Source organism: Callithrix jacchus, chromosome 7 (assembly GCF_049354715.1).
Source record: "Callithrix jacchus isolate 240 chromosome 7, calJac240_pri, whole genome shotgun sequence".
Lineage (NCBI taxonomy): Eukaryota > Metazoa > Chordata > Mammalia > Primates > Cebidae > Callithrix > Callithrix jacchus.
In genome coordinates this window covers 110,208,898-110,218,936 of record NC_133508.1, presented here as the reverse complement: position 1 = coordinate 110,218,936, position 10,039 = coordinate 110,208,898, and the positions used below count along the sequence as shown (strand labels likewise).

The window sequence follows — 10,039 nt, the reverse complement described above, 5'->3', positions numbered from 1 at the left end:
CCCACCAACAGTGTAAAAGTGTTCCTTTTTCTCCACATCCTCTCCAGCATCTGTTGTCTCCAGATTTTTTAATGATCGCCATTCTAACTGGCGTGAGATGGTATCTCAATGTGGTTTTGATTTGCATCTCTCTGATGACCAGTGACGATGCAAAGACCTGGAATCAACCCAAATGCCCATTGATGATAGACTGGATTGGGAAAATGTGGCACATATACACCATGGAATATTATGCAGCAATCAGAAATGATGAGTTTGTGTCATTTGTAGGGACATGGATGAATCTGGAGAACATCATTCTCAGCAAACTGACACAAGAACAGAAAATGAAACACTGCATATTCTCACTCATAGGCAGGTGATGAAAAATGAGAACACATGGACACAGGGAGGGGAGTAGTAAACACTGGGGTTTATTGGGGGAAAAGGGGAGGGCCAGTGGGAGGGGGAGGTGGGGAGGGATAGCCTGAGGAGAAATGCCAAATGTGGGTGAAGGGGAGAAAGGAAGCAAAACACACTGCCATGTGTGTACCTATGCAACTGTCTTGCATGTTCTGCACATGTACCCCAAAATCTAAAATGCAATAAAAAATTTAAAAAAAAAGAATTGTAAAGGATATATTCAATAGATACTAAACATGGCATTTGTAACCAGCCCTGACTCACCTCTTTACCAAGATTTTCTGAACATGTGTGCCCTTCTCTGTTCCTTTCTAATAGCACTTTTCATTTTCTATATTATATTACCGTTGTTTGTATTTTTCACACTTTTCACACTTTATGAGTGCTGTCTTCTTAAGAGAAGGGACTATAGTCCACAGAATACACTCAATTAGTGAATACTGATTGAATTAGCATACTTTCTAAGCAAGAAGTATTGGTACAGAGAAACTCCTGATTAGGTTATGAAGGGAAATTTTCTACGTGCCAGATGCTAATATATGTATTTTATGTTGTAGAATATTAGGTAAAATTGGGAGAATATTTGTACTCTTTTGATAACTACAAATATTTTATTAGAAAATTTGAGTGTTTAATACTCATTTGTATAAAATTTGAATAGATTGAAAGCATAGTAAAAAATTAATCTATGACTCACTAAAATCAAGAATACATGAAACTTCTTATCAGTATTCTTTAAGTACAGAAATGTTCTTCATTATAAAGTTAATTGTGTACCATCTTTTAGGTTAGGTCATCAATTGTTCACAGTTCATGCTGAAACCATTGAAATATCATAAATATAGTCTGGTGGGATGGCTTATAATTGCATTCTTTATAAAACTATGCTTTGTTAGATAACAGCAGACATTCTTGTTTAGTGTCTGTTAACGAAAGAAGAAAAGCTTTTTACTACTTTATGGGTTTGCTATAATATTTAATACCCTTGCTATAATTATGAATACAAGAGAGTTCCCTCAGAATTCCCATAGAAAGTTTTCTGAGGGTGTTCATTATGAATTGGCTTATACCTTTGTTTTATATATTTTTCAAAATCAATTGAAATAGTCAAATGTTTTTTTCCTCATTATATAAATATGTATTGCATTGATTGATATTTAACATAGAACCTACCTTAAATCCATGTAATAATTTCAATTTGTCTGTGATGTACTATATTTTTATACATTCCAGATTAATTTTGTTGACTGTGACTTTTGAAAAAGGTTTCTACATCTATGTTCATAACTGTGAACAATCTATAATTTTCCATTCTCCTAAAATTTTTGTTAGGTTTTTGGTATCAGTGTTATACCTGGTTCACAGAATATGTCTTGGAATACATTCATTTTTTTCTTCACTCTAGAGGGGTTTGTATAATTTGTCTTTCTTAAAGATTGGTAGAATTCACTGGTATAGACATCCAGGTGTAGAATTTTCTTAATGAAAATACTTTGATTGCAGATTCAAAGTTGGTTCCTTTGAACACAGACTAATAAAATTGATTAATTGCTGGCGAGACCCCAATGGATATCTTTTATTGATTTTGCTTTTTATTACTCATTTGTATTGCCTTGACTCCTCATGTGACTTCGTTTTTGTTGTTTGTTTGCTTACTTGCTAACCATTATACATGCAAAATCAGGTTAAAAAATAGTTTGTCAGCTAAGATTATGTTGTCTTCCTCAAAAACTGATTTGTTTTTAATGATTATTGGTATCTGGAATCAGGAATAACCTAAATCCAATATCAGGGACAAAGATGATTGAAAGCTAAGTTGCTGTCTTTCTTAAGGTTTATTTTTAGTACTGCATTAATATTATTTTGTTTGTTTCCAAATACCTTCAAAAATACAATGTTTATGTGTATATATATGTGTGTGTGTGTGTGTGTGTGTGTGTGTGTGTGTGTGTGTGTGTGTACATATACAGTTTTATATGTATTTTCAGTTTTTCTCAGTGGGACATTTTCTCAGTGGGATATGCTATTACTGGAAGTAAAGGATTATAATTCAAAACGATAAAAAAGAGTATCAGCTTCTCAGATCAAAACTGTATCAAATGGCTAATGCAATAAGTTTCAGTGTTTTCTATATAAAACAGGACATCTGTTATCATTGCACTGTGACTGCCTTCTTCTAGAAAGACTGTTGGCCCCTCTGAGCCTACTGGGGAACTTTTCAAATTCTTATTTTTCAAATATGTGTGTGTGTGTGTGTGTGTGTGTGTGTGTGTGTGTGTGTGTGTCTGTCTTTACATGTCTTTATACCTATATCTATATAAAATGCATATAGATATAGATATAAAGTATATATAAAAATTCATATATATATATCTAAATTATCAAAAATATGTACAGCTTTAGCAAGGGTTTCAAGATTTTTAAAAATGATTTTTAGATCGTTTTAGTACTAAATTATCTTTTTTCCTGTAGAGTTGGAACTCAATTGTTTTATCACTTTAAAATAATATTCATTATTTAAATAAGATTTTCATGGCAAGATAAAGAATAAAATACCTTATTACTAAAAAAGGACAATTTGTGCTTTTATATAATAGGATACATTTATCCTAATCTCTTTAGAGTTCTTCAGTTGAAATGCAACTAATTTTAACCTAAATGGAGAACTTTTGACAAGCTGTATATCATTGAGGTAGTGAATGGTATGAAAATAATAATGGTAATTTTCAGTAATGACAGTTTTAGAATCATTCACACTTTATTAAAATCCATCATAATTCCAATACCTTGCTGGAAACTATCCAAACAAAAAATTCTCAATGCATTGTGTATTGCTTTAGACAATACATATTTTCCCTAGAATTGTTTCAATTTTCAAAATGGACTAATAAATTATTAATACCTGCTTGAAGAATTTGTGCCACATTTGTCTGTAAATATTGCCTATTGCTTACATATATGATAAATATAATTGACTTTACTTAGAAAAATCCACAGACTTCTTAGAACTTATATTTTTATATGGTACCTAAAAACATCATATACGTATTAGACAGTAAAAGGAAGAATGTCACTCTAGTTGAAACATAGATTAAAAAATAGTTCTGAAATATTCTATTTTAATTATAGCCAAAGTTGTATGCTCTAAGAAATTTGGATTATAGTATTTGAGAAATAAATATTTATTTTTCCCAGGAATTGAATCTTTCTTAAAATAAAATTCCAGTGACAGAGGTGTTTTACAATATAAACTTTACTGTAAAAGGGTAATGCAAAGTAGATAGTGGGAGGAGGGGGGACAACATGGACCTACAATGAAGATATTTCTGCCAAACTACAATAGTATTACTATCCTAAATTATTATGGCAGCTTCCACTAGTGCCCCCAAAACTAAAATCTCTGATAAATTCATTGACTTCAGATTGGAAGCAAGCTCATTGTTTTTAAAATCAGTTTAAGATTTTTCATGATTTTGTAAATATACCCTAACTCTAAGATCAATACTCTGCATATAAATGGGTTAAAACTTAAGAAGTACAGCATTTCTCAAACTGTTTCATGGAGTTATAAACTATGCATATAAGTTATTAATATGAGTTAATAATATGGGTTGTTTAAAGTTACTACTGGAAAGATGTCAGGGAATTATTGGATCAACAGTGCTGGAAATGTTAGACTTGGTGAACATACTTCTTTACAATGGAATTTTTAAGCATTTAAAATGCTAATCCGTATTCTCAATCTCCAATGATACAGCGTTTCACTTTCCCCAAGTGTTTATCTTTTCCCTCCCCTGAAATTTTAATTGATGGGAAACATTTGAAAGATACTGGCATTCATCATCCTAGACTATTATTACAGGCCTACTTCTTCAGTATCAAAAGATCGATGTCTATATTGAAACAGGTTTGGATTAGTTTTCCTTATTTTTCTCCTGTATATTTATTGAAAGTAATACTTGGAAAGCAACTAAAATAGCCTGCCAGCATTGACTCAGCATTTCATTTGCCAAAAGTGGATGAATTAATTTTGCGATACTAACTCTGTTGGGAATCTTTTGGAGTAGACTTGACAAGTGAGGTGCTGCCAGCTCACAGGAGGATTTTCCTTTATTTTTTCTCTTTCAGATTTGAGATTGTTTTTCTGGCTTTGCTTTATTTTCTCCCCTCTTTGATTGTACACAGATACAGAGTCCTTTGTCGAGACATATTTGAGGAGCCGTGGGGAAGAGCAGGGAGATAAGCAATGAGAGAAGAGAAGAGTGTGGCCTTAACAAATAATGGTTAAAAATACACACACACACACGCACACACACACGCACACGTCTCCTGAAAAAGTGGAGGGAACTGCAATTTTCTGCTTAACAATCGCACTCACCATTTTCACATAACTCTTGAATGTATTTATCAATCATTTCTTACAACTATTTTTGTATTTTATTTTCATGTATTTTTATATTTTTCTGAGTACATATTAAGTATATGTATGTACCAGGTACATGAGATATAATGATATAGTCACTTGATTAGTAGTAATCACACCAGATTAAAAAGGGTATCCATCCCCTAAGTATTAATCGTTTCTTTGTTTTACAAATATTCAATTATACTTTGTGAATTATTTTAAAATATACAGTGAATTATTGACTATACTCACCCTGTTGTGCTAACAAATACTAGATCTTATTTACTATATCTAAATATATTTTTATACCCATTAACCAACCCCATTTCCTCCAAGCCCCCTCCTACACACACACACACACACACACACACACACACACACACTCACACACACACATCTTCCCAGTCTCTGGTAACCATCGTTCTACTCTATGTCCACAAGTTCAACTGTTTTAATTTTTAGCTCTTGCAAGTAAGTGAGAACATGTGAAGTTTGTCTGTCCTTACCTGTCTTATTTCACTTAACATAACGTCCTCCTGTTTCATCCGTGTTGTTAAAAATAGCAGGATCTCATTCTTTTTATGCCTGAACAGTACTCTATTGTGTATCCATACCACATTTTCTTTATCCGTTTATCTTTTGAAGGGTACTTAGGTTGTTTCCAAATCTTGGCTATTGTGAGTAAACAAGAGTGGTAAACACAAGAGTGCAGATTTTCCTTCAATATACTGATTTCCTTTCCTTTGAGTATATACCTAGCAATGGGATTCTGGATCATATGGTACTTATATTTTTAGTTTTTTTGAGGAATCTCCGTACTGTTCTTCACAGTGGCTGTACTAATTTACATTTCTACCAACGGGTGTATGAGGGTTCCCTTTTCTTCACAACCTAGCCAACATTCATTATTACCTGTCTTTTGGATAAAAGCCATTTTAACTGCAGTTAGCTGATACCTCATTGTAGTTTTGATTTGCATTTCTCTGATGATCAACGATGTGGAGCATTTTTTCATATGCCTGTTTGCCATTTGTATGTCTTCTTTGAGAATTGTTTATTCAAATATTTTGCACATTTAAAAGCAGATGACCAAATTTTTCCCTGTTGAGTTGTTTAAGCTCTTTACATATTCTGGTTATTAATCCCTTAGTAGTAGATGGATGGTTTGTATATTCCATGTATATATGTGACAAGGAGCTTTCAGAAACAATCTGCTGGACGTTGGGCTAGGTGACAAGTCTATAGCAGAGAACTATTACGCTTATAAGCTACTGGGGGAATCCTATATAAAACAAATAACTAACAAATAGTAAATACATAGTTGAAATAACAAGATGTCCTGACACAGACTAGTAGGGTGTGTCTAGTTTAGACTCAGGACATAAGGAAGATGTCTTAAGAAATGAAGTTTAAAGTGACATTTGAAGGATAAGTGGGAGTTTTATTGCTAGGAGAGTGTGAAGAATTCAAATTTTCAAACCAGAGAAAATAGCATATGCACAGGCCCATGTCTTCAAAAAAGCTTGATGCATTTGGGGAAAAGAAATAATGTTTCATTATTTGCGATAATCACATAATATAAAGAATTTTAAAGAAGTCACATTCTTGATTTACTTATATGCATGCTGAAGGCTTTACTGTAATACTATTTGCAACTAAAAATCTAAAAGATAAAAGGATTGGTCAATGGATGTATAGGATAATGAATAAAAGAATGGATTTGTCAGAAAGAAAGTACAGCAAAAAAGTTAATTGAAAAATGTAGGCAGTGATGTACGGGTTTTCACTTTTTTCATAATCTTTTCTGTATGTTTGAAAACTGCATGAGATGTGAAAAAAAGAACTTGTATAGCATGTGGTTGAGGGAATTTAAGGCAGGAATACACTGGGTTAGAATTACTGGTGAACTCCAAGGTGCTTTAATGTCTCATTATTCCATGAATAAAAATATCAAGATTTTAGTTTTTAAAAAATATAGTTATCTCCATCAGGACTGCAGAACTACTGGACATAGAGCTTTTAAGTTTGAAAGTATTGTACAAATTGGCAATGCATATTCCATTTTCTGAAGAACTTATGAATTAGTCATTTCAGCTACCCATTAGTCCCAGAGCAGTCTAAGAATTGTTCAGTGATCATATTCAGTAGTTGACAGAGAAAATCAGTGAAATTGAAGGATTTTGTTCGATCCAGCTTCTTTTTACCAGAAATAATTCAGACCATAAAATGTTTCTACATTCTATTACTAAGTATAGTTTACAAGGAAATCAGTGTATTTTTAAAGAAATAAAAGGGGGGTAGCATTTTTATTATTATCACCTTTAGGCCCTGGGCTTGCTGGAAAGTTTACCATCATTATTTATAAATATTTTAATGAGCTTAATATTATTATCTATAATGTCATAGGTTAGCTTTAATCATGCTTAAGGATGGAAGCAGAGAGTGCTCTGGGAATTTCATAATATTCATCTGTGAGCATCTTTAACCATACACATTGGCAAGCACCTCACAGATGGAGTATGCTTTCCCACATCCTTCCCCCCCACCCGCCCCCAGTTAATTGTAAATATCTGTGCCTTTTAGAAGGATTATTGGTCGGGCACAGTGGCTCAAGCCTGTAATCCTAGCACTTTGGGAGGCTGAGGTGGGTGAATAACCTGAGTTCAGTTCAAGACCATCCTGGCCAACCTGGTGAAACCCCATCTCTACTAAAAATACAAAAATTAGCCTGTAGTTCCAGCTACTCAAAGGCTGAGGCAGGAGAGTCGCTTGAACCAGAGAGGCAGAGATTGCAGTGAGCCGAGATGACGCCACTGTGCTCCAGCCTAGGGGACACAGCAAGACTCTATATGAAAGGGAGAAAAAAAAGTTTCTTCAGGTGATTTTTTACTTTAAGTGTTTATTCAGTTTCAATAAATATCTTTTTCACATCTAAAATAAAAAATAATTTGCAAGGTCGTGAAGATAAAGTACTATGTATACAAAGTATGACATAATAATCATGTATTAATTCAACAAATATCTTGTTATCTAAAATGTGTCTTACAATGTGTTAATTTTTGTGGAAATAGAGATGAATAAAATGTTGCCCCTATCTGACAGGGAGTGATAATTTTGTGTGAAGACAGATAAGTAGATAAAATATGATAAATATAAGTATGTCTAGGGTATAATATGTAGAAGCATGCCCAGGCTGACATACGCACACACAGAGAAGAGAGAGAAATAAATTGTAGAGGCTACTGCTTTCCACAGCCCAGATTACTTTCAAACTTTCATTCTCTGGAAAGCTTAACTCTGTTTTTTTTTTTTTTTTGAAAATAGCTATTCCTCTATTCTATGTGGTTTGGATTCGTCTGTTAGTCATGGGATATCATCATCGCTCGTTCCTTTGTTGAAGCAACATGACACACACCATGCCAATCAGAGACTTTTATTTATGCACAGAGTTTGTTAAGGAATCTTAACAATACAAGCAATTCAAACCATATTATCTTTCTAAAAATTGTATGGGGTAAGTACAAGGCTTGAATGGTCATCAGTGTTGAACTCTGAAGATTAATGGGAGGGAAGAGACTTTGATGAGAGTAATCTGGTCAGTAGAAGCACTTGTATAGTTAGATTTTGCTTCGTAACGAACTACTCCAAAATTTAGTAGCTTAAAAGAATAAACATAATTTTGCAGGTGAACAATTTATGCTAGTTTCAGGTGCATGCTTTTTCTGATTTCAGCTTATCTTCGTATACATTCACTAATGCATCTCTGATCACCTGTGGACTGGCTTGGGCTAATTCCTTTATGATGGCTGCCTTTGAGAAAGTTGAATCATCTGTGGCCTCTCTCCATATGATCACTCATACTTCAACAAGCTAGCCGAGACTTGCTCACATGATGCTTGCAGAGTTCCAAGATCAAGAATATAAGAATACAAAGCTTTTTATGGCCCAAGTTCAGTCTTCACAAATGTTTTGTTGCATTCTACTTGTGAAAGCAAATCACAAGACCAAGGAAGATTCAAGGGAAGGGGAAACAGGCTATACTTGATGAAAAGAGCTGAAATAACTGCGCTTATTTTACAGTCTTACAGACTCAGAACTTAAATATTATGATTATGACATAGTATAAAAGGAGGAAAATAATTAGAGATGACTGTGTAGTTATCCAAAGGTATTATGGGTTTTCTTTGCCTTTAAGAATGTTTGACTTTATCGCCAGGATGGTAACGAGAGATTAGTAATATAGTAAGCTTTCATTACATAATACTTGTGTTATTTTTGTTTAATTTATCCTATGATCAGAGGATCATTATTTAAATATCAAAATTTGGTATGAGTAGTTCAGGAGTTGATGATAGCATTTTTAATGTTTGATGCAACAGGCTAAATGTCTTAATTAAGGAGTCTATAGTGCCAGAGTTGATAATAAGTTATGGAGATACATAGCATCAACAAAATCTGAATTAGAAGTCTGCCATCTGGTAGAAGGCCTAAGATGCAAATCTAATAAAAGGTGCTAAACAACACTGGAAGGGTACTAAGATTGAGCAAACCAAGTACAGGGAAAATAGAGTGTATTGTTGGAAGACATACAATAAGAGTTCCCTTGGGGTTATACTACATTCTCAAGTAATGCTCTAGATTTACCTTTCCAAAGAAAGTAAATGTCGTCCATTTTATTAATAAATTCATAGGAACCTAATTGTTCAAGACCTTTATTAATCAGCTTGGGCTTCCATAACAAAATATCATAGACTGGATTGCTTAAACAATAGAAATTTGTTTTTGCAGTTCCTGAGAAACTGAGTGTCCAAGATCAGGGTACTAGCATGTTTGGGTTCTGTTGAGATCTCTCTCTTCCTGAGTTGCATTTAGGACCTTCTTGCTGTGTCATCACATGGAAAAGAAAGAAAGAGAGACAGAGACCTGAGAGAGACAAGAGAGAGCTCTCTAGTGTCTCATATATATATATATATATATATATATATATATATATATATATAATTGTATTTTAGCTTCTGGGGTACATGTGCAGAACATGCAAGATTGTTGCATAGGTACATACTTACATACATGGCAATGTGGTTTGCTGCCTCCATCCCTTCATCACCTATATCTGGCATTTCTCTCCATTTCATCCCTCCCAACCTCCCTACCCACTGCTCTCCCTCCCCTATCCCCCCACCAACAGACCTCAGTGTGTGATGCTCCCTTCCCTGTGTTCATGCGTTCTCA

General features: G+C 33.8%; 1 pseudogene across 1 annotated transcript in view; it reads left to right on the top strand.

Moving 5' to 3' along the window:
* LOC100412499 (induced myeloid leukemia cell differentiation protein Mcl-1 pseudogene) overlaps window positions 1-9,738 on the top strand; it is a 35,638-nt pseudogene extending 25,900 nt beyond the window's left edge. Inside the window, exon 4 of the transcript XR_013520603.1 lies at window positions 8,132-9,738. The product of XR_013520603.1 is annotated as an induced myeloid leukemia cell differentiation protein Mcl-1 pseudogene (transcript). The remainder of the gene's footprint in view (window positions 1-8,131) is intronic.
* Window positions 9,739-10,039: the final 301 nt, after the last annotated feature.